This window comes from Mustela nigripes, chromosome 8 (assembly GCF_022355385.1).
Source record: "Mustela nigripes isolate SB6536 chromosome 8, MUSNIG.SB6536, whole genome shotgun sequence".
Classification (NCBI taxonomy): domain Eukaryota; kingdom Metazoa; phylum Chordata; class Mammalia; order Carnivora; family Mustelidae; genus Mustela; species Mustela nigripes.
Genome location: NC_081564.1, coordinates 676725 through 698878, shown reverse-complemented (window position 1 = coordinate 698878; position 22154 = coordinate 676725). Strand labels below are relative to the sequence as shown.

General features: G+C 58.7%; 1 long non-coding RNA gene across 2 annotated transcripts; it reads right to left on the bottom strand.

Annotated features, from left to right (window-relative positions):
- Positions 1 to 4989: 4989 nt before the first annotated feature.
- Positions 4990 to 13305, bottom strand: LOC132023783 (uncharacterized). Of its 2 annotated transcripts, none has more exons than XR_009406036.1 (3): positions 13196 to 13305; positions 12951 to 13058; positions 4990 to 5494 (listed from the first exon to the last, which is right to left on the bottom strand). It is a non-coding gene; the product is annotated as an uncharacterized LOC132023783 (long non-coding RNA). The 2 variants fall into 2 exon arrangements; XR_009406037.1 differs by lacking the exon at positions 4990 to 5494 and adding an exon at positions 8649 to 10167.
- Positions 13306 to 22154: the final 8849 nt, after the last annotated feature.

The following is a 22154-nucleotide window of genomic DNA, read 5'->3' as shown; positions in this document are numbered from 1 at the left end:
CTGAAGACAAATTAGGGTGCTAATGATACCCAGAACCCCAGCTTCAATCCTATCCCCCCCGCCCGGCTTGGGCCACCAATCTGACCTCTCATGGCCCCACAGAGCTAGCAGATATGTGTGTGAAATCATTCATTAGCCAAGGACACCCCTCACCGATGCCCCCCTGTGACGGCTGCTGGGCCCACAGCCCATTACCCCTGCAGGTGTTGCAGGTTCACAGTGTGCTGAAGATCGGGGGTTGGGGGGCCAGGAGAGTCCAAGTCTGCAGGCCAAGCCACCAGCTGCCTTCCCCAGGAAGGTTCCAGTCAAGGAAAGGAGAGGTAGTGCCAGGATGAGAATGTGCTCGTGGGAGGGGGACAGAGGGTGAGTGTGCCAGTGTGCATGTGTGAGAGGGGTGTGGAAGGGGTGCGTGGCCTGTGTGCCTGTGTGCGAAGGACGTGTGCATGTGCACATGCATCTACGTGTGTGTGGTGCATGTGTGTGAGGGGTGCACATGTGTGGGGGTGGATGTGTGTGCATGTGTGGGGTGTGCATGGGAGAGGCGTGTGTGTGCACACATGCGTGTAAGGGGTGCTTGTGTGTGTTCATGTGTGTGCGTGGGGGGTGGGGACGCTTACATGTGTGAGGGTATGTGTGTGTATGTAAGGGGTACGTGTGTGCGTGTGTACGTGTGTATGTATGTGGGGGATGGGCGTGTGCCTCAGAGCCCCTGGGAGCAGGGCAGGTGGGCTGTGTGGCCAGGACCCAGTGCCAGCAGCAAGACCTTGGGCCATGCCCCTGCATCCACACTCTGGGGAAGAAGCAAACCTGGGCACCCCCAGCGAGGGACCTCCATTGTGAAGGACCAGGCTGCCGGCTTCACCTCTCCTGGGGGGCGGGCATCCCAGTGGCCGATGGCTGGGGGCGTAGGGACGGTGGGGGCCCGCCCATGTTTCAGGCCCGGCGGGGTGGGGGTGGGGAACAGGTCTTCATGCAGGGTCCCCGCGGCTGGCAGCCCGGGCAGGGACATGACCTTGGGTCCGGGCATTATCAAAGAGCACCGGCACCTCTGAGGGGAAGCAGCACATCAGGGACCTGAAATCCCCGTCCTCGGCAGAGACATCTTTGATCCTCTCTCTGCTAGAGGGAGAAGTAGCTCAAAGCTCACAGAGAACATTTCGGCCGGAAAAAGGCTGCTCCTGGATGCTCTTCCTCTGTCAGAGAAAAAATAGTCATCAAAATGGCTTTCATTTCCACCGACTCTGGCCTGGCCTCCCTCATCTGCGTCCCTTGAAAGGTTTCGATGACCCAGCAGCCCTGAAGGTCCACCATGGTCCGGGGCCGTGGTTCCCGCAGGTTCACTGCACAGGCTCCGTGAGGTCCTGTACAGCTCACTGAGACCCCGCGCCTTTAGGGGGCAAACAGCGCGTGGGGCAGCCCCGCCACACATGAGCTCCAGGCATTGGGCCGCCAGCCACCCACAGCCCCCGGGACAGAACAGGCCCAGGGGAGCGCACGGACGGTGTCCCCACACCGCAGACCGCGCGGCCTGTACCTTCACCAGCAGACGGACGACACCTGAGCACTGGGCGGGTTCCTTCTCCCGGGGACCAGCCCACAGCTCTGGCCCAGTGCCGGTGCCATGGTTACCACCAAAGCAACCGGCCGCAGGATGTCTGCACAAGAAGACCTGTGTTCTTCAGCTTTATGGGGCATAACTGACAAATAAAAATTGTAGATACTTAGGACGCATGATGGGACGATTTGATACTTCTTGAGCCTGTCACTGAAGTTATAGTGCTTCTCCCTGGTTACGGTTTTGTGCGTGTGGTGAGAATAATTCAAGTCCCCAGAACGTCTCTGGGGAAACATGCCCCCCCAGCGCCCGCCCGCCCAGCCCCCAACCCCTGGCCCCACTTCTGTGCTTCTGGGAGCTCAGCCTTTCAGACGGCACATGCAAGGTCCTGCAGGGCTGGTCTGTCTGGGTCTGGCTTATTCCACTGAGCATCCGTCTTCCGGTGGACCCATGGGGTGGCAGACGACAGCATTTCCTCCTTTGATAAAGTCGAACAATGCTGTACCGTGTCTGCACCACACATGTTCTCTGTGATGCGTTTTTTTTTTTTCCACACTCCATAGGAACACACAGAAACTCATCGGGAAGGACATGTGTCTGATGGCTCACGCAGGGGTGTGGTGCAGGGGGACAGCAGGTGTCTGTTTGTGGGAACCACCCTTCACTCAGCCTCACTCCAGGGTCCAGGCTCCGGCTGGCACCGAGCGGCCCATCAGATTAGCATTACCCTGGCAGCTACGATTCACTTACACATGACCCTGGCCGAGCTAGGAGGTCTGGTCAGAGCTAACCCATCATTTTCGTTTGAGTGACAGGCAGAGGGATTCAGGGGCTGAGCTGTGACCGTGGAGCTGTTGGTCATGAGGTCAGTGTTACTGAACCAACAGTGTAGATTAAAAACGTGTCTTGAAACAAACACACATTAAACAAAATTATGTATCCATTAAATTGATGGAAATTGATGTGACCAAAAGCTAATAGGAATCTAATCCTGCTTTCCGCCTAGGAGCAACAATTTAGTATCCACTAAATAAGTACTTGCAGTGACTTTACAGAGTATCGCTACTAAGGATAAAGAAATTACCACCCCCCAACACACACACAATGGCAGACTGTGAGGACATCACATAAGCCCCTGGATCCAGCTATGCCTGAGGCTGCATCCATCACACAAACTCCACTACAGAAATCAACATGCTTCCTGTTTGGGTTAAGCTTGTGTGGGCTGGGTCTCTGCTGCTTGCTAACATAATCTCCCTTAATGGCCCAAAACCCCACTGGCCCTGCTCCCAGCAAGTGCCTTTTTGTTCTAAGCTGTGGTCCCCGTGGATGTCACAAAAGGACGTTAACTTCCCAAGGACTCTTTCCAAGCTGGCGGCAGGAAAGCCCAGCACTGTCGGGGAGGCTGGGGAGCAGTGAGCAGCAGGAGTGGGGCTCGGATGCAGGCACCCCCCACCCCTACAACGGACAATCCTCTCCCCCACCCCGGCTTTCTCGTCGAACTCCCCATAGACAGGCCACGAAGCAAGGCCACTGTGCGGACAGATTTATGACAGCCATCGGTATACACCAGTGTACCTGCAGGCAAGGCGCCCCACCACCACCTTCCCATTTTATTTAGTACGAAGGAGCAAGCTGTTCCCAAACCACATTTACACATCCCTCGTAAATCAGACCTTGTGGAGTGTCTCCCGGGAAGGGCAGCTCCGGGAACCGGGGTGGGGAGACCCTGTGCAGGGCGCGGGGCTCCACGCCTGCTCCGTGGTGCATCCCAGAACCCACCATGGGCCCCAGGGGTGTGCGGACGGAGGAAAGGAAAGGTGCAGCCCCTGGGCTCCTCGGGACTGAGCTTCCACTGCCCATCTCTGCCTGACTCGGGAAGCATTTACACCTGAATGTCTGGAAAAAAAAAACCCAGTGGGCGCCCCCATCTGCACCCCTGCCTGCTGGGGTGTCTCTGACCCGAGGGACCGCTGCCAGGTTCTTACACAACTCGCTCCCACTGTGCAGGTCCCAGCCCTGATGTCATCGCCCCCCAGAGCATACACGCTCGGACCGAGGCCCCCCACGTCCAGCCCGTGACGGTCCACGTCATCCAAAAGCAGGCGCCGTGGGGCTCCTGGGTTTCGGCGCTGGTGCCCTGCCTCGGTTCCGACACGGCTCCCGGGCAGGGACGGCACCTACACTTGGGGGAAGCGAAACAAACGCTCGCCTCCGGTTCCCAGGGCCCAGAGGGCAGGGGGGCCGCGCACGTCTTCCACGGAGGAGCCCGTGCACGAGGCCGCGCACTGCCCAGTGCCGAGTGCAGGCGGCAGAGACCGGACCCCAGCAAGGTCCCCGCAGCCGCTGCGGACTTCGAGGGTGGACGCTTACCTCTGGGAAGTTGCTCCTTCCTGGCTGGAGTTCCGGGGTGTCTGCACACGCAGATCCGGAAAGCAGGGGCTGGCGCTGGCCGGGTGCGCTCCGGAGAGGCGAGGCGAGCTCAGCTGCCTCTAATAAGACCTCAGATGGGGCTGGGCTGGCAGAGAAGGGCATGCTGGGAAGGGCGGCGGGGGCAGCGGCCAGGCTCCGAGCTCCGGGAGACACCTGGCCTCCTGCACTGTCCCAACTCCACGAATTCATTTCTCGGGGAACTCACTGCTCTTCTGTGCTGGCAAAGAAGACATTTCTGCAGCTCTTCCCGCCCCTCACCTGATGGGATGTGTTTTGGCCAAAGCGGCCCCACCTGGTCCCCGCCCCACAGCCCGCACACCTGCACGTACACGTGCACACTCCCGGGGTGCCAGGAATGCCTCAGGCGACCGTTCCGGGACCTGTCAACGCAGGTCCCGTGTCCCAGGCTCTGCCGAAGGGGACTGGCGCCACAGTGCCTCTTGCACAAAGCCGGGCGCCTCCAGGCCGACAGCAAACAGGCTCCCAGCGGTAAATAAAGCCGGAAGACGGAGGCTTTGGGCTGCCCCGAGCCGCTCCGCGTCTCTAGGCTTGTCTGCAGACTGGGGGTCCCGAGGAGGTGGGGAATCGGGGGCCAACGGGGGCCGGGGCCCAGGAGAGCCTTCGCCACTGGCACACACCATGCGCCTGCTCAGTGCACCCCCCGGCGGCAGCGAGGCCTTGGGGTGTAGGGACGCCACCTGCACGCTGTTTTAAACAGACCAACTGGAATAACCTATAACAACCCCATTTTCAAAAATAAATCCGTGCCGGCGTCAAGGCCTTCAGGGGCCGGGAGCGTGGGCTATTCAAATCCTGCGAGCTCTGGCCTGGGCCTTTGCCAGCCCTCACGACTGTATAATTTAATCTAATTGATCAATTAAATCTGAATAATTTTTAAACAAGCTGCGCTAACAGTTATATAATTTCAGCACGACATATAATTTTCTTAACGACTTTACCAAAGGAAATTGCTCGCTGGGGTTTGCCGGGTGCCTGTGGAAATCGCCGTCTCCCTGGAGGCCCACGGGTTTCTGGAGCAGGCTGTCCTCAGCGCTCACGGCCCGGGGCGGAGGTCGTGACCCCCCCCCAGGGCGGAGGCAGCCTCCGGTCGGTCTGACTCGGTGGTCCCTCTGGGTCATTCTCGGTGTCACGTGCTGGAATGGATCAGTCCCCCGACTGCGTGGAGATCTGGCGGTTTCCCCATCTGGTCGGTGGCATTACGGATCTGCTGGCTATCTCCCGGGCCAGGCGGAATCCCAAAGCCCCCAGGAATTATTTCCATGGGCTCACCAGTGGCCGGTCGGTTCTGGCCTCGGCTGAGCTCCCGGCGCGGCTGCGGTCAGCTGCGGTCCGTCGTCAGTGCGGCTCCCTCACGTCTGCGGCCTCAACCCCCTGTAGCAGACGCGTGTTCTGTGGGTGCTCGTGGACAGCGAGGGAGGTGCGGAGATGCCCACAGGGCTCCCAGCTGTTGGCACCGAGGGGGCTCCTGCCCCAGCCGCCAGGGTCCTGCATCCGAGGGGGAATCGCAACATGTCAGGCCACGGCCTGGAGTGCGGGAACCATGCCTCCCTCCCCGGGGCCACCAATCTACACGAGGTTCCCTGGTGGCAGGCGGCAGACTGATCCAGAAGGACGGGAGCAGGGACTGGGATGACCTGAGCAAGATAGATGGGGGCGCATGGAACCGAGCTTGGACAAGGGCCAGGAGCATCTGCACTACGAGTTGAGGAGACAACAGGGTCGGAGGACAGTGGCTTCAGGCTGTCTCGCCGGTTGCAGAAACATCACCTTTTTCAGGCTCCAAGTACTCTGCCCAGGAGCCAGATCCTAAGAAGAAAGAGGCTGATCGGCTCCTCTGTGGAGAGCAGGAAACAGTGTGGACCGGCCCCTCCAAGACCTCACGCCCCGGGGAGCAATGACCCCAGAAGAGAAGAGGGTGTAGCGTTGCACATCAGTGATACATCATTGAAAAGAGACACACACAGAGACAGAGACAGAGACAGAGAGAAAGAGACTGAGAGGGACACAAACGAAACAGAGACAGAGAGACAGGGCTAGAGACAGACAGAGGCACAGAGACCGGGAAGACGGGTTCAGTCCCCAGGAGCAGAGGAATGGGTAGCATCACACAAACGACAAAGCCCCATGTGAAGCCGTGGGCGCCAGCCGCCCAGACCCCCTCACTGTCTGTGTCTCCTGCACGTGTGTTCACGGGTGAGCACTCCGTCGGGCGCCCTACAGCACGCAGAGAAGGCAGTTGTGTGTGTGGAGGGGAGAGAAGCCCCATCGGGTGCCTCCTGCCCAGCCCCCAGCTATGTCTGGAGGTGCCTGCCTGGGAGACCCCACGCCCCATTCTTGGGGGTGGGAACAGCTGGGGCCACCACGGCACAGTCTGCCTGGCTGCCCTCGCCAGCGCCGCGCACGGATGGCGGGCACGCAGATGCGCGCTCAATGCTGGACGTCGGAGGCCCGGGCTCCTCCTGAGGTCGGGGGCAGAGTCCGCACCCTCCTTCTCCAGCTGCTGGGGCTGGCAATCCCCTGGGTTTCCTGGCCTTTAGAGGCAAAGGAGAGGCCACCCCAATTTCCGCCCTGTCTTTGTGCAGCCTTCTCCCTACCTGTGCGTCTGTGATCAAATCTCCCCTTTTCAGAAGGACACAGTCCTGTGAATTGGGGCCCACTCCCATTTTAACTTGACTGATTACATCAGCAAGGACTCACAGTGGGGTCACATTCTAAGGTCGTGGGGGGTTGGGATGTCAGCATACGATTCAACGGGACCCGTAACAGCCACCTACGAGAGCGTCGGGCAGATCACGTAAGCTCTCCGGGGCCCCCTTCTTCTCTGAGGAACATCACCGCTGTTCTGGCGGAGGCTGCTGGGGGGTTTCGGGAGTAAACCCCCCTAAAGAAGAATAGTAGGGCCCAGCGGAGGAGCTCAGGGCCTGCTGGCCATCACGGTCTCCAGTCGGTTCGAGGACCAGCCTCGCAGCTCCCAGATAAACCCCAGTGCCTCTGAGCTCTACCTCCCGCCCCTGTCCCTCCGGTCACCTGGTGGCCAAGGCCAGGGGAGGTGGCATCACTCCCGGCCAGGCCCACGGGGGAAGAGCTCCTGCCTTTCCGGGGCTTGGCCTCCTCATTAACCTTTCAAGGGCCCGGGGGCTCTCAGAACACCTCGCGGTGGAATTTCCAAGGTTTCTCCTTAAAGTCTTCTGTTCATTCTCCGTAAGTGTGAATGTCTCCACAGCTGCAATCACAGGGTCCCGTGGAGCTGAGCTTTCCCAAACAAACCCCATTTTCCTCTGAATATCAAACACTTCGCATAGCAGTTCTCTGAGCTGCCCGCCCCCCAGACAGGAAAAGCCAGGTGCCCTCGGACCCTTGAGCCCCGGAAACTCGGGCCTTGGAGATGGAAGACAGACAGACTGGGAGAGAGGCAGAGGCCTGGTGGGGACCTTGACCGACCTTCCTGGACGGGGGCAGAGGCCATGCATCTTGCTTCCCAGGCCCCTCGGATTTTGTTCTGTCCCTTCTCCACTGCAAGTTCGCTTCAAGGGAGCTTGAGGTATTTCCAGCAGATCTGTTTTCTTTAGCCCACCAACACTCTCTTCCAAAATCTGAGTTATTTGTTTGTTTTGAAAGTCAGATTTTTTTTTTAAGGAGGATCCCTTTCCCGCACAGAGCTCTATGTGGGGCCCAAGCTCACCACCCTGAGACCAAGAGTTGGATACGCAACCCACAGAGCCACCCAGGTGCCCCAGATTATTTCACAGGATTTGTGATGTCTCTAGCAGTATGGAGAAATAGCGCCCTAGACTGCTCCTGTTTCCTCACGGGACGGGGGAGGGTCCTGGGCAAGTATGGCTCCCTTCGGAAGGACGTGCACAACGCGGTCTGCCACATTCGCTGTCTGGCCCACGTCAGGCATTTATTTTACCTCCCTGGCCTCTGTGTGTTTAAATTTAGAATCACGTTTTTAGACCCCTGACTCCCCTTCAAGTATTCTGTGCCAGGAACAAAGTGCAACCACCATCACCACCATCACATCACCATCACCACCACCATCAGCAGCATCGCCACCATCACCACCATCACCACGACCACCACCACCATCACCACCACCATCACCATCACAACCACCATCACTATCACCACCATCACCACCAACACCACCATCATCATCACCACCTCCGTCAGTTCACCCAACACGTATGTAAAATACACACATAGAGATTTTCTCTCTTTCTTCGGATTCATTTCTTTAACTCAATTCAGTTAACTCAATTCAATTCTTTAATTCAATTCACTTAACTTAATTCATTTCTTTAACGACCGCTACAGGTACAAGTGCATGCAGCTGGGCCAGAGCTGCTAAACGCAGGCGTGGGTGGCGGTGAGGCTGGAGCCTGCGTTAAGAATGTCCACCTTGGGGCGCCTGGGTGGCTCAGTGGGTTAAGCCGCTGCCTTCGGCTCAGGTCATGATCTCAGTGTCCTGGGATCGAGCCCCGCATCGGGCTCTTTGCTCAGCGGGAGCCTGCTTCTCTCTCTCTGCCTGACTCTCCGCCTACTTGTGATTTCTCTCTCTGTCAAATAAATAAATAAAATCTTTAAAAAAAGAAAAAAGGGAAAGAATGTCCCCCTTGGGGGCGCCTGGGTGGCTCAGTGGGTTAAAGCCTCTGCCTTCGGCTCAGGTCATGATCCCACGGTTCTGGGATCGAGCCCCACATCAGGCTCTCTGCTCAGCGGGGAGCCTGCTTCCTCCTCTCTCTAAACATGCTTCTCTGCCTACCTGTGATCTGTCAAATAAATAAATAAAATCTTAAAAAAAAAAAAAAAAAAGAACGTCCACCTTGCACGGAGCTGAAGAAGATGCGCTGGAGAGTAGGGCTCACGTGGTGCGACCCGGGCTCACAGCCAGCCGTGCGAGGATTCGCGCGCCGTTTGTTTCTGTGACAGCTGTGTGTCACGTGGCTGGGCCCGCATCCGGGTCTCCTCCTCACACAACTGTTCTCCAAGCTTCCTTGAGGAGTCGCCTATTCTAATCTATTGATTGATGTGGGGGAGCCCCCACTCCCAGATTCAGAAATAGCCCGTGACACATCTGGCCAGTTAGCACGTTCCCATGCCTCCCGTCCAAGGACTGGTTTGGGGCCGGACGCATCGCCCAACACACAACCATGAAACTCAGTTCTTTGAATTTTGTTTTGTGGAAGACTGGCAAATGGTGTTTTTCCCCACGACGCTTGCACCCCTGTGGGACATGGGTAGGAAGCCCACGGGGTTCACCTTCCTGGCCGCCGAGGCCCAGCGGAGAATGAAGAACTCAGCAGAGAGAGGGGCCCTAGGAAGCATGTGGACCCTGAGCCCAGCTGTGCCTGCACCCAGCTTCAAGACCAATGAACCTGCTCTGTCTGCCGCTCTCATCCGGGTTTCTGTCACTTGTAACCAGAGCAGTCTTGGTGCATTCATATTCATTTCCTTTCCCGGAAGATGTTTCTGGAAATGTCCCAGCTCTGCCTGGCCTCTACAGGGCTCACAGGTCACTAGATCCTCTCAGCTTCAATTTCCTTCTCCAAGAAACGTTAGGTAAGTGCACCTATGTCCATGAGGAAACACTGTCCTCCAGAGGCCTCCTCGGCGCCCGCGGGCAGTGGGTGCTCAGGGTGCGGTTCTGCCGTCCGCCCAGCTCTATGCCGGGTCCTCTGCTTGGGGTTCCCGGGCACCAGGACGAGCATGATCTCCCGACCCCAGTGTCCAGTTCACCCATCCAGGCACAACCATGCCCTCTGGGGACAGACTGCAAAGGGTACCTGTTCCTTGAGAGTTAAGGCCAGACCTCCTGACACAGCCCTAGAGGCAGGCACAACAGGAGTGCCCAAAGAACCATCCCGGTCCCTCTGCCCCCGGAGTCATGCGAAGGCCCCCACAGCCGTGGATGAGCGAGTCCCCCAGGCTCCCGCCGACTCCCGAGGGCGTGGGTTTGACGAGGCATCTGTGCTTCCTTCCACCTCCTGCCTCTCTGCCGGGGAGCCTGACCTCTCTTCCCTCCGCTCAAGTGACCACGATACCCTCTCCAGATGGCTTTGGCTTTTCCTGTTGCTTCAGAAGTGCTGCTCCCAGGTCCTCACTCCCTAGCGGGTTATCTTGGACAAGCATCAGATTTTCACATCTGCAACAGGGGCCTGAAAATCTAAGAGTGAGAATTTGAGAGAGGGAGAGAGAACTTGTCCTGCTTCGCACAGTCCACACACACTGGCCACAATGAGTGCGCGGACACACACGTGCGCAGGACTAGGGCCCCCACGCGGATCTCTTTCAGGCCTTAGATCCCCCCCGTGGCGAACAAGGCAGAGAGGGCAGTGATTTCGTAGATAGAACTGATTCCCGAAGGCCGACCCAATTGCAGACCCTGCAAATAATTAGAAACAGGAGGGGAAAGAGCCCGGATGTTCTGCCTCTGTGCGTGGCTTCTCTTGCCACACGGCGACCCAGAACCCGCAGACCCTGAGCTGCCTGCCATGTCTGAGTCCCCAAGCCAAGAACCGCGGGCCCGCGTCCTTCCACAGACCCCACAGGGACCCCCGCACGACCGCGCCCTCCCCTTCCTCATGGTCCGTGCTTCTCCCCAGGGCCCCGGCACTACGCTCAGTCTCCCGGCAGGAGAGGCGCTGGAGGGGACGAGGGGCATTGACTGAGCAAGTGCCGCACGTTCCTTCCCAAACCGCTTGTCAAGTGGGTGGAGGCAAACCTCCTCTCTGCCTGCCAGTACTCGGGGCGCAGCATTCCCCATGCATTCCCCATGCCGGGGACCCAAACGCTTCCCTCCTGGCCTCGCCCTCCCCACCCCACCCCCAGGGCAAGAGGGAAGAAGGCGGTGAGGCAGGAAGAGGGAAAAAAAAACAAATAAACGGGAGAAGAAAGTGAGTCTAAAGCAGGTTTGGGGCTCCGAGCCCTCATTCTCCTTCCTCACCGGCTCCCCCCACGAGGAGGAGGGACTGCGGCAAACGGCATGAAACCTGGCTTCCCCGGAGAGAGACGGTCTTCCTCGGGTCCGTGGCCCTGCTCACAGGCGGCGATTAGATGGTGATCCTGAGGCTCAGTTTCTAAGCTCACCTCCCCTCTCCAGACAGCCGCGAAGGTCCCGGACGGCGCCCACGCGCTGCTCCAACACCGCACTTGGAAATAGGGGACCTAGCAGCTCAACGGTGGGATGGCTCCCCTCTGCCACGTCTTAAGTGTCTCCTTAAAAGCCTGCCCGGATGTTCCCAGAACCTGCTGCCTGCTCCTATCAAACCGATAAGCCCCCAGGTGTGCAATGCTGCATGACCAGGGCTGTGTGGAGACGAGCTTGGGGCCCAGCCAGCTCCCGTCCAGGGTGGAGAAGGGGCCAGGGCTTGTGGTCCAGCTCTGAGCGGCAGCCCAGCCTCTGGTAAGAAGCGAACCCACGATGTGTGCAGGTGAGCTGCAGAGCTGGGCAGAGCCCACCTTCCCCTCTCTTCCACCTCAATGCACAGCTGGACAACGTTTCCCAGACTCCCCAGCGGCAGGGTGTCGCCATGTGACCGAGTTCTGACCAAAAATGATGGGTTTCCCTTCCAGGACCAGATCTGATCCCTGCTCTGTCCCAGCTCCGTCCCCAGCCCCTGCTGAGTGGAGAGGCTCTCGGGGCTGAGAAGGGAAACAGAGCCACGGGACTCAGACGGGCCTGCGTCGACCCTGCTCCTGTCAACCAACCGGCCCCTGATGACCTACACTGGACAGCAGCACGAGATTTTAATGTTGAAAGTGAACACTTTCTGTATTAAGCCCCGGAGATTTCATAGTTGTGGCTCTCTGCACAGTGGGCCTCTTTTGCATCTGTTAATATAATGCCCCAAGTCCATATCTGCTGGTTGGTCAGGACTTTATCTGTGGCAAGTAATAGAAAACCCAGCATGAAGGGGCTTGAGCAGAATAAACAGGGTTTGTTAGCTCCTGTAACTGGGAATGGGGGGCAGGCTGGGTCCAGGCACGGCTTGATCAGGGCTCCAAAGCAGCCCAGGGAGCGAGTGTCTGTCCCACTGTAGCCCTCCAGGCTGGATCCGACTCAGCGAAGCTCCTGTCCACAGGGGCCAAGGGGGCGCCTGGCCACATCCAGGGGGGGCCGTCCTCAGGGTTCTCCTTGTGTCTGGAGGGGTCGCACATCCAGGGGGACACGTGCTCCCACTGTCCCAGTTGAGGCGCCCTGACCCCTCCGTGCAGGGTCACGGGGCAGGGAAGCACAGAGGAACAGCTAAAGGCCAGTCCCTGGACAGTCATGGGGACGCTACTGCTGGTTCCCAGAGACCAGGGGGCACAGACGCAGTGGGAGGGACTGTGCAGGAATGGCATGTGGGGTGTGGACACAGAACACGACCCTCCTCCTCTGGGCCCCTACGCTTTCGGGAAACACCGGTGGCCTCCACGTCCACAATCATCCCCACCAGCCAACCCCATGTGGCCTGCATCTGCCCTGAGATTTCCGTTCTGTATAGGGGATGGGGGATGAGAGCAAGGCGGGCCAGTGACAGGTGCTGGGAGCATGTCCGCGGGAGGGCTGCTGCAGAAGGGAGCGAAGTGCTGAGACACCAGACCCCGGGGCTGGAGGACCCTCCAGTCCCGGACGCTTCCAGCACAGCCCCCCTCTGCCTGCCGGTTTGTGGCTTTTCCAACACTCGAGGCCAACGGACCATGAACGCTACAGGCTAGTTCCACAGACAGCATTTTTCCTTCTCTGCTGTGATCAGATTTCAGATTGATCTCATTAAGTGTGACCCTACGTGACACAGACCTGTGCTGGGGAACAGACCCCCCACAAGGGCGCATGGGGCCAGGCCTGCCCCAAAGGAGTCCCTGAAGTTTGGCCTCAAGATCCTGCCCGGGAGCCCCTCTTCCTCCCCAATGCGTCCCGAACCTACTCCCAATCAGAAATATCGCAGCAACTCACCCGCAGCGGACAGCGGACGCACTGTCAGGCTCACGCGAATTTCCTCCATTGCATAGAAACGTAGCTTTGGAAATGGTGGCTGTTTTCGGGGTCTCTGACGCACAGTCACTATGTGAAAATAGAGTTGCATACTGTGATCTGGTCTCTCCTCTTACCCAAACGCAGATGGAGCCCCCGCCCTCCCCTCTGGGCCACCCAGAGCCAGCACTGCCCAACGCTCGGAGACCTGCGTGGCCCCCTCATACCTTCACCCCTTCAAGCAGGGGTGAGGACACCTGGCACAAGCAGCAGCCCGCACCACTACGTCATGCCCACAAGGAGACAGAAATGCCGGCGACTTGTGTTTCCGGCCCTTCACGCAGCCTCTGTTCGGCACGGCAGTTTCCAGCTTCCGAGGGAGCCGGTGCAGCCCAGCCATCTGGAACGTTCTGACTCCGATCCGTTGCTGTTTACTTTCTAAAACTTTGCATTCCTGGGGCCTGAGATGGGGAGCAACTGTGTGTGGAAAATATGTGCTTCCTTTCATATGTTGCTGTGACACATGACAGCTTGCCTTCAGTCTTTTAAAAAACACAAACCAAAAAAAGAAGGAAAGAAGGAAAGAGGCGCCTTGCCAAGTGCTTTCCTCCTAGAGGAGAGACCCTGGGGATTCTGGAAGAACAGAAATTGTTCTGAAAGGTGGAGACGGCTGCCAGCAGGCGAGCTTTCCAGGGGCCTGGGTGGTGCGGAGGAGGGTCCCATGCGAGCGCCGTCGGGAGGGGACAACATCACATTCATTCGAGGTCAGCAGGCCCCGGCCAGCAGGAAGCCCACACGGATCCGTCTGGGCTGCTCTGAGATTTGGGGCTGGGGGAGGGGCGACCGAGGGCGAGTCCCTGGGAGTCATGAGAGGGGTCCGTGGCGTCTCAGCACCACGCTGACCCCCTCGGCCCACGTCTGTCCAGGCTCTTGGTGGTAAGTGGTGGTAACCCAGTTAGAATGCGGTTCTTAGAAGCTGTAATATTAACCCACGAAATCTGACTTTGTGGAATGGCAGGTGAGCCTCTGTTTGGGTCTCGCCAAGCCCCTCTCTCCAACCCACGCCTTGACTTTCTTGCCTCCCTGGCTTCCTCCATGCCAAGCTTCCAGACCCACACTCTGTAAGGCCTGGTCTCTGTGGCTGTACTGCTCTAGACTGGCCCTCTCAGTCCCCCACCTGGCTACAGAACCCAAGGGTCCATGGCTGCCAGATGAAGACTACATTCCCCAGACTGCCTTGCAGCAGGGTGTAACCATGTGACACACCCTGGCCAATCAGCTGTGAGGAGGTTGATTCCAGACGGCCAGTCCGAAGTCCTCCCTTCCCAGGTGGGAAGCCATCCTTAGGACCACACAGGTGCAGAGGGAGAAAACACAGCCAAGAAAGGAAGCTGGATGTTGTGGGGCAGACCTCTCCCCATGAGAGATCTCGCTCAGGCCACAGCTGACCTGAGAAATGTCCCAGCCGGACACGGATGAGCCAGTAAAGAGTCCCCTCAGAGTCCGTCTCCCTAGGTCTGCGATGCTTACAAAGTCTGCAGAAATGTGACCCTGTGGCCACTTCATGAGTGTCTTTCCTTCCTGCTGGACTGGAAGGTCCCCAAAACCCCAACTGTACACCCCGCCCACCTCCACATCTCCAGAGACCGGTGTTTGTTGAGTGAATGAAGGAGGGGTATGCAGGCAGACAGCCCACTCAGACGCCGGCGAAGCGGACTGGCTCTCTGTGGGTCCCTCCGCGGGGAGTGGTCCCAAAGCAAGGGATTCGCCCTCAGGTCGGAGCCACCGTCAGAGCTGAGCGAAGCTTCTGTCGGGGGTCTTGACACTATACCAGGTACACAGTCATTTTTAATTCAACCCAAGTTGCCCATATGGAGGAGCCAGGAAGCTCGGCTTCAAGGAAGGATTCATCAGACAGGACATCTCTCGTGTCACCTAGGACAAAGCGGTTTAATTGTTTCCATTATCTGTGGGCTTTTATTATCCTGGCTATTGATCTTCCCTTTTAATGAAGCCCATAATTAAGCGACCAGGAGGCTTGCCTGGTCTTAATGAATACGCTCTCGGGCCTGGCTCAGCCAGGGAGCCCCGGCGGTGGCCAGGGCGGCCGGGGCGGCGGGGAAGGAGAATCACCATCTCCTTGCCGCTCCTGACCTCTGCTGGTCCTTGGCTGGCAGAGGGATGAAGGCGGAGGGAGCCCTGGGGCTGCCCCAGGGACACTGTCATCAGGGGGCATCGGAAGGAGTAGAACCATCCGGAAGGAGTAGAACAGAGAGGCAGGACAGGCTCCCCCCTGACCCTGGTGTCCAGCGAGTGGAGGCTGGCTGCAGCTTCCAGACCCAGGTGACAGCAGTGACCGTCTCTCATCTTCTCTTGTTTCCGGCGACCCCTCCCTCACGCGCCTGGCCTCGCCCCTTGTGCTCCTCTTGCCGGTAAGAACCCAGGGAGTGTCCCTGTCGTGACCGCAGACAGCTTTCCTCTGTGAGGTCCTCAGCGTCCCCTTCTCTGCTCCCAGGGTGGAGTGACGACCAGGACAGGGGATGTGACCTGGCCAGGCGAGCTCAGGTGTGATCATTGTCTCCGTAGCCTCTATGGAGAGAGACGCTTGGAGGCTTCCAGGCCTGCGGAGGGAGCCAGCCCAGGAGAGGGCCCGGCTCAGAGCGGCGGAGAGAAGCCCCCCGACAGCACGGCTCCAACCTGGAGAAAGCGGAGCCTGAAGCTCGGGCTGTCAGACGTGTCAGGGTGAGGTGAGCCCTTTTGGGCCGGACCCAGTATGAGCTGAGCTGCTCTCAGGGTAGAAACAGGGTTCATGGTGCCCGAGGCTTTTCCCACCCCCCAAAAGTGCAGCGGACAGAGAGGTCCGTTCCCAGGGCAGACCCAGCTCCAGAAGCGGGCGGAGGGCAGAGGTAGTGTCGCTGCACGCAGACCCTGCACGGCCCCCTGACACCCGTGCCCAGCCCGTGGTCCCAGCCTGTCCTTCAAGAGGGCCACTAGGAGATGCCCTCCAGCCCCCCAGTGTGCCAGGCCCGGTGACAGGGCCAAGGCAGGGTCCCCAGCTGTGCCCGGAGCCTGCCTCTTGCACGGGATGCCTCCCCTTCCCTGCTCTCTGCGCATCTTCTCATTCTAGGCTCTTAAAGCCGGTTGTCTGTGCGAATTACTAAAAAGCTTCCATGTCTGATAAATGGGCCCAGAGGTGACTGTTCTTCGAGAACAGCCCCCACTCGTCCCCTCACCCAGGCCTCCATCCTGGAGGGCCTAGGTTCCACACACATGCGGCCACATCCTCCCAACGAGGCGCCTTGAGCACACGCTGCCTGAAGGCCACCTCCCCCACCCCCCCCCCCCCCCCCCCCCCCCCCGCCAGGCCTGGGGAGCCCACAAGCTTACTCCCTTCACAATCAGAGGCCAGGAGCAAGTCCTCCTATGAGAGGTGGCCTCCCCGAGCTGGCTTGTGCTGTCCAACTGCACAGAAAGCTGCTCTTACCACAAGTGGGACAGTCCCCTCAGACAGACGTCCTGTCGCACAACATGTGGGTGGAGGCAGCCGCTGTGACAGGGAGGGCAGGACATTAGGCCAGATCACCCTGGGGACGGCTCCAGCAGATCCCCCAAGTCTAGACCGCAGATACCCCCTGAGAGCGCCCCGCAGGATCCAGCCGGGAAACGCTGCCCCCCCCACGCACCCCACGTTCTGCGCTCGCTCCCCCACGCTCCCCGCGGAGGCTCCCTGCGGTAAGAGCTGGTGCATCAGTTTAGGATGCTTCTGCAAATTGCAAGGCAAATATAGGATTCCTCCCCCCTCAAATTATGGGTAATTACACCTGGACTAAGCGTAATAATTACAGACGAAGCGCTGTTGATGCAACTGTCAGGGACAATGTTTACTCAGCAAAGCCTGCCCTGCCTCCGAGGAGGAGGAGGCCGGCTGGAGCCGCAGAAGAGAACAATAAGATTGCACCCGAAATATTTCTGTGGCCCGCCTCTAAGGAGAGAGATCAGGCTGTGACACCTTCTCTCTATCAGGAAGGGCTGGGCTGCTTCCTGGAGGGGTGCTGCAGGACGGGTGCCTGGGGGTGGGGGGACACTGTGCTGGAGGGAGGGGACCCCCGCTGTGACTCCAGGCAGGCAGGGCAGAGGCTGTCCCCCACAGCAGCCGGCGACACAGACTCGATGCTGCTCTGCTCCTGGGGCCGCCTGTCCCTGGGGTGACCTGGTTCACACCTCCTTGTGCCAGGTTCCTCTTTGGTGAAATGGGTTCAGTAACACCCCCTTCCTCGTGGGGCTTTCTAAACACGGAGTTGGTACGTGCGTGGGACATGTGTAGGGCAGCGGAGCTCCTCCGCCATCCTGGCAGAGTCCTCCCTTTGTCCAGACCCACAGACTGCGCACAGCAGAGCAGAGCTGATCGTTGGTAACAATGTGTTAATGCGGTTCCATCCGTTGCAACAAAGATGCCACGCCAATGGGAGATGTTAACTATAGGAGAACCTTTTGGTGGGGTGCATAGGGGAACTCTGTACCTTCTGCTCCATTTTCTGTAATCCTAAAACTGCTCTAAAAAAAAAACCACCCAAATCTATTAATTTTTAAAATAAATCCAAAAATGTGAATTTCATTTACTCAGTGCAGTTCCTCCCACACTGGTCTCCCAACTTTGTCTCATGGCCCCTGCCCATCTGGCCCCTTTCAGCGGGTAGCTTGGTTCCCATCCCGTTGTATACGGGCCAGTGAAGCCAAAGGAGATGTCTCCTGGGGATATCTGGGAAGGCTGTTGTGTTTGTTTTGTTTTTTGTTTTTCTCTGACTTAAGTGTTGCCTCTTCTTCCTGTTTGGAATATAGATGTAATGCATGGAGATACAGCAGCCATTTTGTGCCCATGAAATCAAAAAGACATACATTAAAGATGATGGGGCAGGAAGTGAGTCTGAGGTCTCAGGGACATCCTCAAGCAGTTGTTTGAACCAATATGCCCTCCTTGGCTTAACCTGCTATAGTCAGCTTTTTGTTAGATGCAGTTGAACATAACCCCAAATAATGTGTACTGCCTTTGGGGCTGGCCCGTTCAGGTCTACACAGCCTGGTACATAGCCAGATGCCCTTGTGCCCATGCCTTGACCTCAGTGCCCCAGCCCTTGATCAGCAGCCAGGTCAGTGCCAAGGAACCCCCATGACTTGGGGTTTCAATCAAGTAGTGGGATTGCTGAGTGATCAAGACTCAACAAAAGAAAAAGATTTTCTGCAGTAGGAGTTCTCCACAGAGCTGGGGCATGAGGGAGTACCAGAGCAGGTCCTCAGGATGGGTGTTGGTCCGTACAGGAAGGGAGGGAGCCACTCGTTCCAGCTGGACCTGGAAAGCCCCCCGCTCAGCCTGGAGATGCTTGGCCAAGCACCTCTAGGTCATCCAGGAAGGCCCAAGACAGAGCTGGTGAGTGGGTCTGTGCCCGAGAGACATGTAGATGCACCAGGACGGGACGCAGAGGTGAGAGAGAGCCTTCTGTGGGCACCGGGTCTGTGCGGCTAGGCCAGCAGATAGACACACAGACCCACTTCTTAATTTGCTTAATTTCAACAAAAAGGAAGTTTTGCATTTTCTGGGAACATTTGTGCCTCCAAGACCCCCTGCTGGGCCCAGAAGCTCAGCAACATCATGGGCTCGGCCCCTCTCTCTTTCGCAGAAGAAATGTCTTCTTTCAAGGCAGCTCGTGGAGGGCCAGACCTTGAGGCTTTGAGCCCTGCAGAAATGACTTCAAGAAGCCATCCTTGAACTAGACTGGGAAGGTGCTGCCAGCAGGCGGGGTGTAGACGTCCCGCGTCCCTCGTGTAGCAGGGATGGCAGGAGAGGCCTCCCGAGGTCCCGAGCGAGTGGCAGCTGAATGCTCCTGGCCCACCCCCGGCCGTGTGGAGAGGCCGTCAGGACAGGAATTCCCACACTACATGAGCCTTTCCCGGAAAAAGAGGAGGGAGATCTCCCCAGCCCTCCTGACCAGGCCGGCGCCATCTCAATGGTGACATGGACAAGATGACAAAACCAAGCAGCTTCCCAGGTGATGAGCCCTAACTGGAGGAACCGCTCTCCACTCCTGGACCCATCTGAACGCAGCTGGAAACCCAGAAACAGAAACCCAGCGGAAAAGCAGCTAGAAGGATGAGGGATTAAAGGTCTCTCATCCGTACCTGTGAGCGCAGCTGGCTGGGGGCGGGCCGAAGGAGGCTGGGCAGCATTTCTCCGGACCCGCAGCCATCCCTGGGCGTCACCGTCAGAAAGCCTCGGGGAGCCCCTCTTTCCTCCTGCCCCTGCTCAAGAGCGCAGCCTCCCAGCAGCCCGTGGCGGTCTCTGCCTCAGCCCCATCAGCCAGGCTGGGTGACGACTGACAGCTGACCCCCGGACGGCTGACCCCCGGGGTGAGGGGTCCCCGGTCATCGGCACAGCCGAAAACGTTGCAGGATCGGCTGCCCGGGACTGAGAATCAGCTGCGGGCTGGGGAGGGCTTCCTCCCTGAGCGCAGTGCTGCTGCCTGAACAGAATTGGGGTTTGGAGAATGTTGCCTGGCAACCAAGAGAGCAGCCACCTTCTCGTTCACTGCTGGGCCTCAGAGGTGCGAGGGCAGGAGGGCAGGGCCCAGGGCCAGTCCAGGACAGCCCGGCGGCTGCGTCGGGAGAGCCGGTGGCCACGCCCGAGATCGCCCTCCTGGGTGCCCAGGGCGAAGCCCATGCAGCCTGGGGCCATCATTCGTCACTCTGTCCCAAACAGCAGAATCTGGGGAGGGCTCCTATCTCCCTTGCACGGGGGTCCTCCTGAGTCCACCCTCTGCTGCCGAGAAGAATGAGGCTGGGCCCTGGCCCCATCCAACGAGGGAGGGAGTCATGCTTGTTTACTCTGATCTGCCTGGGTTACATCAGGGTGCGGTGAGAGAAGTTTCCCTCAGTAAATACCTGCTGTGCGGGTGCACGCACACGCACACGCACACCAAACATGCACACATGCTCATATGTGCATCACACGAGCACACACACACCAAACATGCACGCCCGTGCCCATGGGCACACACACACGCATCACACGTGCACACACACCAAACATGCTCGCCTGTGCACATGTGCACATATACATCAACGCGCCAAATGTGCGCTCACACGCACATGCACACGTACGCATGTGTGCACCTGCATGTGTCCATCACACTCACACATACACGTGTGTGCACAGACATGCACATGTACACACACCAAACTCACACTTGTACACACACATGCACCTACATCACACACATGAGCCCATACACACATGCACATGTGCATTACACACGCCAAACACACACTTGTGCACACACACACACTCGTACACACGTGCACCCCCACACACGTGTGCACGGGTACACCACACGCACGTGTATACACACATGCACATATACATCACACACGCATGCGCGTGCACACATGCCACTAACATTTAGATACAGACTCACAGAAGAAGCTAATTTATGTTCCCAATTATCAATATAATTACATTTCTGAATCCATTAGCATGACTATTCTCGAACGTGTGACTCGCCATGTGGCAAACAGAGATGAGATTCATGACTGCAGATGAGCCAGCGCTGAGAATTTTAATTCTTATTTTACTTGAAATTCAACCCCAAACAAGAACGGTGCTGCTGGACCGAAGGCCTTTCCACGTTCAATTAAAAGAGAAGCGATCATCCTTAGCGGTTCCCCTGAGGCCGTTGGCCTAGAGGCTGTGCGATGGGTGAGGTCCTCGGGGGGCCAGACCCTCGGGGAGAAATCTCAGAGGACAGGAAGTCGTGGCTGTCAGGCACAGCTAGTGGGCACGTGGCCCCAGGGGCCGGACCCGTGGCAGGCTCAAAGTACAACAGAGGTGAGGACGCATTTCTGGGCTCAGGTGAGGTTGGGAGAGATTGGGGGAGGAGCCGACTGGTAGCCCCTGGGCTTTCAACTTCTAATTCAACACCATCCCATCGGCCACAGGAACACAGAGCTGGCCTTGAGGACCACGGGGGCGGAGGGAGGGGGAGAGAGGCAGGAGGCTGTGCAGGGTGGGAGGGAGGCGGGAGGCAGGACCAGGAGGAAGGTCGGCCCCAGCGGAGAGGCCCTCTCGGCAGGAGAAGAGAACACGTGGCGCTGTGGGGAACCGGGGCGTCACTGAGGGAGGCGGGCGCCCGGGGTGTCCCCAGCGTCCCCAGCACCGACCTCGCTCCGGAGCCGACAGCAGGGGTGGGACCCGCGAGCCCACAGCCGGCGGCGGCTCCTCTGACAGTTTTCCGTGTCGCGGCTGGGGCCCTGGTTCTCCGTAGGGGTGAAGCCCAACTGGCCGTGTGGCCCCACACCCTGGGGGTGGCTGACCTGTGGGACCACAGAGTGTGGTGTCCTCCCCCACCTCCCACGGCCTGTGCGACCTCTCCCTGGGGCGGGTGGTGACAGCTCAGGTGTGCGGGGCCTGAGGAACCTCCCATCCCCCTGACCACCCCGGGGAGCAGTGGGTCCGGCCCCATCCAGCTTTCCAGGCCCACCAGTAGCCAAGGGGCCACCCCATGAGACCCCAGGCTGGGGCCCCTGCCAGGGCTCTCCTGAAGTCCCAGCCTCAAAACCGTGTGAGGGCGTAACCGCCCACGGAGCCGGCTGCCGGTCGGGGTGCCCGTTACCCTCGTGTTCCGCACCCTCGGTGAAAAGAGCTCCTTGGTCAGAGGGGCCCGGAGCATGGTGGCTTGTGGCCCCCACGCCATAGTCTGGGGACAAGACTTTCCTTTTCCATCTGTGGTCCATCATGGGCTGGACTGTGTCCCCTCAGAGCTCACCAGTTGCAGTCCTAGCCCTGGCCCCTTAGAGGGTCCCTGCAGGTGCCGTCAGTTCCGATGAGGTCATGCTGAAGAAGGGGGGACCCAATCTGACTGTGTCCTTATCAAGGGGGACATTGGGACACAGAGACACAGGGAGAAGGCCGGGTGACCGTGAGGGGTGCCGCGGACGGCTGGCCACCAGCAGGTACCCGGGGAGCAGGAAGGACCTTCCCCCGGAGCACAGCCGTGAGAGGACACCCAGACTTCAGGCTTCTGGGCTCTGGAACTGTAGGGCAGTGTGTGCCTGTGGGTTAAGGCCCCAGCTCCGTGGGCCTTGTCACCGCAGCCCCCACCACCCGGACCAGCGAGTGGTCGGATCCCATCTTTCCAG